Source organism: Loxodonta africana, chromosome 10, assembly GCF_030014295.1.
Source record: "Loxodonta africana isolate mLoxAfr1 chromosome 10, mLoxAfr1.hap2, whole genome shotgun sequence".
NCBI classification, from domain to species: Eukaryota; Metazoa; Chordata; class Mammalia; order Proboscidea; family Elephantidae; genus Loxodonta; species Loxodonta africana.
Window position 1 is genome coordinate 74,601,839 of NC_087351.1, and position 9,703 is coordinate 74,611,541.

The 9,703-nt window shown below is 38.2% G+C and overlaps 1 pseudogene; it reads right to left on the bottom strand.

Moving 5' to 3' along the window:
• Positions 1–9,404: 9,404 nt before the first annotated feature.
• Positions 9,405–9,501, bottom strand: LOC111750255 (U6 spliceosomal RNA; annotated as a pseudogene).
• Positions 9,502–9,703: the final 202 nt, after the last annotated feature.

Consider the following 9,703-nt stretch of genomic DNA (forward strand, 5'->3'; position numbering starts at 1 on the left):
GTAAAGCCTTGAAAGAAAAAAACTGCCAACCAAGAATAATATATCCTGCAAAACTCTCTCTCAACTATGATGGTGAAATTAGAACATTTTCAGATAAACAGAAGTTCAGGGAATTTGTAAAAAGCAAACCAAACTTATAAGGAGTATTAAAGGGAGTCCTTTGTTTAGAGAACCAACAACATCAGACAACAACTGGAGTCTACAACACAGGACAGCATCAGCCAGATACCAACCTAGGTAAATAACTCTCAAGAATAAAACAAAGCTAAAAGACTTTAAACAGGAAAACAGAGACATCAATCTGTAAATGATGACGATGTCAAAACAATAAAAGGGGGAATAAACAGTGTAGGTATAGAACTTTCCAATGGTGAGAAAGTCAAGGTGATATCAAACAATAAAAGACTGCTTCAAACTTAGGAAGATAAGGGTAAATTTCAAGATAACCACAAAGAAAGCTAACAAACCTACTCATCAAAATGAAAAAGAAGAAAAACATAGTCTCGGTAAACACAAAATGTATAAAATTGTAAGAAAATCCACAAACAAAAGGAACTCAGCACAGGAGAGTAAGAGAAGCAAGGAAAACATCAGTACTACAAAAAAAAAAAAAAAAACACAGTACGACAGCAATAAATTCACACCTATCGATAATCACACTGAATGTAAATGGGTTAAATGTGCCTATAAAGAGGCAAAGAGTGACAGAATGGATGTAAAAACCATGATCCATCAATATACTGTCTACAAGTGACACACCTTAGAGACAAAGACATACATATATTAAAAATCAAAGGATGAAGAAATATATATATATCAAGCCAACGGTAACCCAAAAAGGGCAGGAGCTACAATACTAATATCAGATGAAATAGACTTTAAGACAAAATCAACCATAAAAGACAAGGAAGGACATTATACAATGATTAAAGGGACAATCTACCAAGAAGACATAACCCTAATAAATATCTGTGCATTGAATGACAGGTCTCCAAAATACATAAAACAAAATTCTAATAGCACTGAAAAGAGAAATAGATAGTTCCACAATAATAGTAGGAGACTTCAACACACCACTCTCAGTGATGGACAGAAAGAAAGAAATTCAACAAAGATACAGAAGATCTAAATGTCAAAATCAACCAACTTGATCTCATAGATACATATAGAAGACTTCACCCAGCAGCAGCAAAGTACACATTCTTTTCCAAGGCACATGGAACATTCTTCAGAATAGACCACATTTTAGGCCACAAAGCAACCCTCAAGAAAATCCAAAACATCAAAATAATATAAAGTATCTTCTCTGATCACAATGCCCATAAAAGTAGAGGTCAATAACAGGGAGAGCAAGGGAAAAAAGTCACATTCATTGAAACTGAATAACACCTTGCTTAAAAACAACTGGGTGATAAAAGAAATCAAACAGGGAGTGAAAAAATGAGAAGGAAAACACACATACCAAAGCCTTAAGGACACAGCAAAGGCACCGCTCAGATGTCGATTTATAGCAATAAACACACCCATCAAAAAAGAAGAATGGGCCAAAATCAAAGCATTAGGCCTATAACTTGAACACATGGAAAGAGAACAACAAAAGAAGCCCACAGCCAGCCATAGAAAAGAAATTCATAAAGATTAGAGCAGAAATAAACGAAATAGAGAACAGAAAATCAATAGAATCAATGAGACCAAAATTTGGTTCCTTGAAAAGATCAACAAAATTGACCATTCATTGGCCAATCTGCCTCCCTTTGGTAAAGTGTCTGTTCATATCCTTTGCCCATTTTTAATTGGATTATCTATCTTTTTATTATTGAGGTATTGAAATACTCTATAGATTTTAGAAATTAGATCTTTGCCAGCTATGTCATAGCCAAATTTTTTTTTCCAGTCTATAGGTTCTCTTTTTCACTCTTTTGGTGAAGTATTTTGATGAGCATAGGTATTTAATCTTCAGGAGCTCCCAGTTATCTAGTTTATCTTCTGGAGTTTGTGCATCGTTAGTTATCGTTTGTATTGAGTTTATGCCATGTATTAGGGCCCTTAGCATTGCTCCTAATTTTTCTTCTGTGATCTTTATAGTTTCAGGTTTTATATTTAGGTCTTTGATCCATTTTGAATTAGTTTTTGTGTGAGGTGTAACGTACGGGACCTGTTTCAGTTTTTACAGATGGACATACAGTTTTGCCAGCACCATTTGTAAAAAGACTGTCTTTTCCTCAATTAATAGTGTTTGGTCCCTTGTCAGAGATCAGGTGACCATAGGTGGATGGATTTACATCTGGGTTTTCAATTCTGTTCCATTGGTCTATGTGTCTGTCATTGTACCAGTATCAGGCTGTTTCAGCTACTGTGGCTGTATAATAGCTTCTAAGATCAGGTAGTGTGAGGCCTCCTACTTTGTTCTTTTTGTTCAGTAATGCTTTGCTTATCCAGGGCCTTTTTCTTTTCCATGTAAAGTTGGTGATTTGTTTTTTCATCTTGATAAAGAATGCTATTAGTATTTGGATTGGGATTGCATTATATCTGTAGATAGCTTTGGGTAGGATTGACATTTTCACTACGCTGCGTCTTCCTGTCCATGACCATGATATGTTTTTCTATTTATATACGTCTGTTTTGTTTTCTTACAGTAGTGTTTTGTAGTTTTCTTTGTATAGGTCTTTGACGTCCCTGGTTAGATTTATTTCTATTTTATGTTTTTAGGGGATATTATAAAGTATAGGGAACCTAATCAAGTATAGGGGGCCTCTTTCCGAAAGCAAAGATGAGAAGGCAGGAAGGGACAGGAAACCTGAACAAATGGACACAGGGAACTCGGGGTGTAAAGGGAAAAGGAGGGAGTGCTAACACATTGTGAGGATTGCAACCAATGTCACAAAACAATTTGTGTATAAATTTTTTAATGAGAAACTAATCTGCACTGTAAATTTTCACCGAAAACACACACACGCATACAGTCTTTGCAATCTCCCTACTTAAGTGGCTGAGTAGTTAATGCCTGGGTCACCAGCCTCTCTTGCTACTACAAATTCCACATTGTAGCTACAGTTCACAACTTTTCTGTTTGAGGGACAAAAGCAATCGACTTTTTCAACTCTATTAGGCTCCAACTTACAGGACTCAGTCAATTTCTATTGCAGGTTGGGGTAGAGAGCACCTCTCTTAGCAGTGCCATGTTCCATCTTAGCTTTCTGACTGGTATTGAATAGTTTAAGTTCATAGTTCTTGTTCAAGACATTCTTGCTAAAAATAGCAGGAAATAATCATTATACCCTAAAAATATGGATTTTTCCTGCCATTTCCCCTAAGACTATAGCTAAAATAAGTACATTGCATGTGTCTCAAGGCTTAGCAGGTTAAAAATTGACCAAATCCTTCATCACCATATAATAAGCATCTTCTGTTCTCTAATCACAATATATGTACCCTTGCTCCTCCAGGTTCCACTACGTCAATTACATATTGTAGCATCCTATTACCAAATTCCGTTTCAGGCAGGAATAATAATCAGCTTAATGCAATAGAGAATACAAATAACAGTTGTTTAAACAAATAGGAATTTTTCTTTTCCATGAATCAGAAAGCCCCAAGGCAGTTGCAGCATCTCCTCAGTGCCACCAAGGTCCCAGGCTCCACTTTTCCACCAGCCATCATTGGTTATTTATCTGTTTTCTACCAGCTTTAAACCTTTCTTTACTGTGCTCTGAACTACGGGAGCTAGGACACTGCAAACTATATTTCCTAGACTCCTTCGGAAGCTGTCTTCTTGTTCAATTCTGCCAAAAAGGAGGCACTGTTAGGAGATTGGAATGTGAAAAGAAGGAAGGACAATTCTGATTCTGGATCTGAATGCATCAGCAATTGCTCTAGGAACTGATGGTTTAAAGTGCAGTGGTGACCAGATGGCTGTGCATTCACTCCAGCAGGATCACCATTCATGGATTCCAGTTCTGGCAGGGGTAGGACCTCTCTGGAAGTGCTAGCCCTTGCCTTCTAAAAAGTACATGCTGAAGAGCTTCATTACAGAGATGATACAAGCTTTCTGATTTCAGGTGACATTTTTTTTTTCTTTTGCTCCCCTAGACCATTTCACACATTTTAAATAGTTCTCTGCATTAAGTTCTCTCTGTGTGAAATATTTAATATGTTTTTTTGTTCTACTGTCTAGCTAGATCCTGACTGACACTTGGTACTAGTAGAGATATCCCAGGGAGAAAGTCATCAAAGCAAGACTCTAGAATCAGCTATCAAACCTGATTGGACTTGAACAAAATGATGAATTAATTACTGGTGAAAAATATAATACTTATATCCCATAACTAACAATGATTGTTAAGGATGGCACAGGACCAGACAGTGTTTTGTTCTGTTGTGCATAGGGTCGCTATGAGTCGGAACTGACTCGCTGGCACCTAACAAAAACAACATATCCCATAACATGCTTTATTTTCATAATTAAAGTTTTACATGTTGATACCTGGGAAAGGTTGCCTACAGAAGATCAATTGTACATTTAACTAGATCATTACAGTAGTAATGATGCATAAGGATGTTGGAGTGGTTGTCTAGTTCTGATTTCATCAGAGTGCTTACAGAAAGAAAATAACAAGCTCAAGGCAAAATTCTCAGCATCAGCAGGTCTGAAATTTGAAAGTCATGCTCAAATTTTTTTTTGTATAGGTTGAAAATTACAATGTAATTAGAATTTATAATCTCTCCAAATCTTTAATGTGAAAGTTAGGGCATTAATTAGAACAGAATGAGAACCTGAGAATTGGAAATGGAACTCTGGAGTAGAATATGACAGCTTACCTGGGGTTGTCAGCTTGAAAATCTACATGACCTCTCCATATGGTCTGGGTTCCCTCACAATGTGATGACTTGGTTTCAAGGTCACACAAAATAAGAGAGAGCAAGGTGGAAGTTGCATGGACTTTGATAACCTACCCTCAGAGTTACTTCTGCTGCATTCTATTTATCAAAGTACCCACAAAGCCTGGACCAATTTCAAGAAGGAAAATAGCCTCTACCTTTTGGTGAGAAGAAGGTAAGGTTCTAGGAGTGCATGTAGAACCAGAAATGTTGCCATGGACATTTTTGGAAAATGCAATCTTCCATGTCTTTACCAAGGGTTATCAAGCAGTGGAACTACACTTTCAGGTATATCTTCAGCCTCAGACTTGATTAAATCAGGAACTGTTATGGTCTTAAGTCTGTGGATGGGGTCCACTGGTGGCTTCAGCTACTGCTGAGAAAATGAATCAGGGGCTTACAACTTGGAAAGCAGACTAGGCCTTTATTTTTTTAGTTGTAAGGAATTCCTCCCTGCTTTACCACAAACTCTCTCTGTACCACCCATAAAAAGAACTCACTCTACTCAATTTTGTCATGTCTGGTGAGTATTCTACTTGTCTATAAAAAAAAAAATTTTATTTATTTATTTATTTTTTTTGTGAGTACAACAATGAATCCTTACTGCTTTCTTTGAGTGGAATAATATCATATGTCATGGGAGTGACTTTTATGAGAAAATAGCAGCATCTTGTTCCCACTATGTCATAATTTAAAAAATAAAATGATTATTAATTAGCACATCATTTTATAAAGGTAGAAAAGTAAAGAAGAAAATATATGAGGAAGCTGTATGATGTACAGAGGGTAAAAGCAAGCCTTGCCATCTATCCTTATTTCCTCCCAGAAGTTGAAGAAGAGATGTAATGCCTTGTTGTATGACATGCTACATAAGCACTGACATGCTAAACAAGGAACAGGGATGGAATGGCAGTAAAAATTGGTGAATAACACTCAGTGATTTCCTGAGTAATTCCTTGAACTGGTAAAGCCAAGTATCTCCAGGACATACTAGCTTATTGGCTCTTGACAACCTGCCCTTTGCAACTACTTAGACCATGCCTCATCTCTACCCTAAATATCACGGGTGGTCTTGAGAGGTAGGGGTTGAAGAGGAGAGCACTTCCTGTGTTTATGGATGGTTCTCTCATTATCTACCTACTTTTTGTGACAACCCTCATTTCCATGCCAATGTTGTTATCTCTCGATGTGCCCCCAATAGCACAACTCCTCACTGTGCCTGTGCTATGTGTCATGCCAAGCACAGTGAGGAGGATATCTCTCCTAACCACCCTGTCACATCCAGTCCCTCTTCGTACCTTTCATCAGAACTTCACGAAGCCGGTTTCTTCAGCTTTTCCCTCCATAAGCCTGGCACACATGCCAGAAGTTGGGCTGGAGATTGATGGCAGAGACCAGTGTTTCCATTCTACTCCTTCCCCTGGCTCTCCATGTTCTCAGGTATGCCCAGATCAGTTTGAATCCTAGTCTAAGCTCAGTACCAGGTCTCTACTATAAATGCACCCATTTTCAACCTCTTTAAATCTTTCCAGTGTTCCCTAAATGTCAAGCTGGGTCAAAGATAGTGATGAAATTTGGTGAGGCAGGCAGGGCTGGAAGAAGGTCTGAATTGTGAACTCAGGGATTATTCTGGAAAAAAAGTTGGAAATAAGGACAAGCCAGAGGTGAGGTTGTCAGAGAAAGCAGCTTGAGGCTTGATTAGAGACTTAGCAACCGATACCTAACAGTAAGTTTCATTTTCCCCTTAATTCCCTTTATTTCCAGCATGGGAGAGCTAGACAGGAACAGAAAATTTCTGAGTACAAAAGATAAACATTTCTAAAATATAAATTTTATTATGTCTTATCTGGCTTTAAATCCTTTTGTAGCTCTCCATTGCCTTCTGAAACAAAAGCTGAATTTCTATACATCAAGTGTTTGCTTTCATGTTCTGCTTTACCACCTACAGACCCTAGCCCCCTTTTCCCTCAAAACACACAACCTCAATTTGCTCTACCCACACAAAATGATTGTACTAGCTGGAAGTTGCCTACAGTTTCTTTGGGCTCATATTGCACATGTTATTACTGTGTTGGAATCTTGGTATGTTCTTCCAGCTCAACTCCTTCAAAAAGTCTGCACTGCAATTCCATTCCTCAGATTATGTTCCCACAGAACCTTTTGTAAAGTTCTATCACATCGTTTATCATATTGAATTGTATGAATCTGTTTACTTGTCTTTTCCCTACTAGTCATGGAGTCATCACAGTCATATGTAACCTCTACCTGGCATACAATAGGTATCCCACAGATTTTATTGAACAAATGAAAAGGCCACTATTACTTTATACCTAATAACTAGGTTACAGTAATGATGAAGTTACGGAGAAGGGGCCATTAGCAGTATCCTGACACCCAAATTTTTCCCTTGACCAGGGCCAGGATAAGTGCTATCAGGAGTGAAGATGCAGAGTCCAGTGCCTGAGACTGGAGTGGGGACCAAGCAGTATAGAGGTGGCAGCAGCACGGGCCTCAGTGTTAGGTAAGTCTAGGTCCTAATTTTGGCTCTTTTCCCTGATTGCTTATCTTGTATCTGCAGGTAGTTGTTTTCTCTGAACTTCAGTTCCCTCATCTATAAAAATAGGATTCATAATGCTTATTTTGAAGGAATGTTGTGAGAATTAACTAAGATAATATCCACAAATATGTAAAATAATCATTACTCACCCTTTAAAATGAATTTGATGAAAAAAAATCAATGATATGAAAACATTCTAATATATGGTATGAAGACAATAAGAACATTTCATAGAATTAGGTCTATGATATGAGCTCAACAGTATAACAACAATTACAGTCATGTACACACATAAATTCACACATATGGAAAAAAAAGACTAAAAGCTAATACGTCTTTATGTAAATTGGGTTTCCTAGGAGGCAGATATCAAGATAGAGGTAGGAGTGCAAGAGGTTTGTTGAGGGATGACGCCTAAGACAGATAAAATGGGGAGGAAATAGGATTGGGCAGAGATAGCCTTCAGACCACTATGCAGGTCTGATACCTGTGAAAGGGAAGAGTGGAGAAAACAGGATTGGACAGGAAGCATTCACAAAGAATATCTAACAAAGTCTCAGCCAGCCCAAGAGGGAACTCCAGAGCAAAGGTTGACCATTAGAGAAGTTCGACACTGGACAGAAATGGTACCTCCACCATGCTTGGTTTTTGAATATTGCTGCTCAACTCAAAAGCTGAGGGGGATTTCAAAGGTGTTATTTTCTGGACACTGTCAGTTAACTACACTACTTACAGCTGAACTCCAAGTTCTTTCTTATAAAGAATTACAAAGCCTTATCTCCATAGCAGTCATACCTACTACTCTTCAGTTATGGAGACTAAGAATTATTTCTATTTCCTTCCTCAATTTTCTGTATTTTCAAAATTTCTCATACTTGACAATTCATTCTCCTTTAATCAGAACAATACTTAAAACTATGCCTAGAAAAATGCTTTAAATTTATTTTATATAAGATAAATTGAAAAAGTTGCTGGCACAGTAGTTTAAATTGAAAAAGTTGCTGGCACAGTAGTTTTAATAATAATTATAGTAACTATTATTTGTTAAATGTTTATTATGTGCCAGTCAGCATAGTAAGTGCTTAACCTGCACATTCTTACTTAATCCTTACACCTGTATGCTTTCCCGCCTTTCATCTGTGAGAATTCTTAGAGGAAAACAATAGAACCTGACTTTGGTTAACTTAAACAGAAAATTGTTGGATAGGTATCAGGAAGTTGAGAGTCTCCAGGAAAGCTGAAGGAGGGTGTAGGGAGCCAGAACCACAGGGTGGGAGCAGTGCAGCTGCTGCTTTTGGCTTCGGCTCCGCTGCTCCAGGGAGGCCCATGCTGCCTCTGCTGCACTCTCAGCTGGGCATTCTCACTCTCCCATCTCTCCTTACATGTCAGCACTACTCCCTCAAGAGGCAAAGTCACAGCTGGAAGAGCTGTTGGCTGAGAAGAGGTCACGTGCTACAGCTTTAACCACAGGGTGAGGGGTTGAGAGACTACCTGGTCTCTTTGGCCTTCATGGTGGGAAGATTTACAAGTGGGTGATTCCTCCCTCAAAAGGAAGGAAAGGATGGTTGTGTGATGTTGAGCAGAAAGTAGGAAGGAAGGGGAGAGAGAAAGAAAAAGGATGGGAGAGATGAAAGTAGAGAGAAAAGAGCAGTAAAAAAACAAAAGAGAGAGAGAGAGAAATGCATTCCCTTCTCATTTGATAGATAAAATAATAGAAGTCACATAACTTTTCATCAGACGTACAGATAATAAGTAGTAGGGTAAAGTCTCAAAGCTAGGAGGTCTGATTTCAGCTACCATACCTTTAGCCAGGCTTCCGTCCTTTCACCCCAGATTCTGGCATGCCAGAAACATAGAAGAGCGTACACGAAATATGAATTTCTTTTTCTAAGCACCTTAGTTCCTAGACTCTAACATTCCACGCTAATACTGGTTTGATTTGAACACTACTCTTTCTCTTCTCTTGTTTTTAAACACAGAACGCTTCACAAACTCGCATGTCATCGTGCGCAGGGGCCATGCTAATCTATATCGTTCCAATTTTAGTATACCTGCTGCCAAAGCAAGCACTACCATTCTTTTTCTTAAAAGAAAAAAAAAATGTACGTATAAAATGAAGCATCTCTGTGCACACGATGCAAGTCAGAAAGAAAAAAACTGATTCTGGGATATTTTAGTATAAAGTACTCTGCTTGTAAGCGCCTTTCCTAGGCCTAGCTTAATGGCCCTTCTTGCCAGGCAAGAGCGAACACCAGCCATGACTTTTTC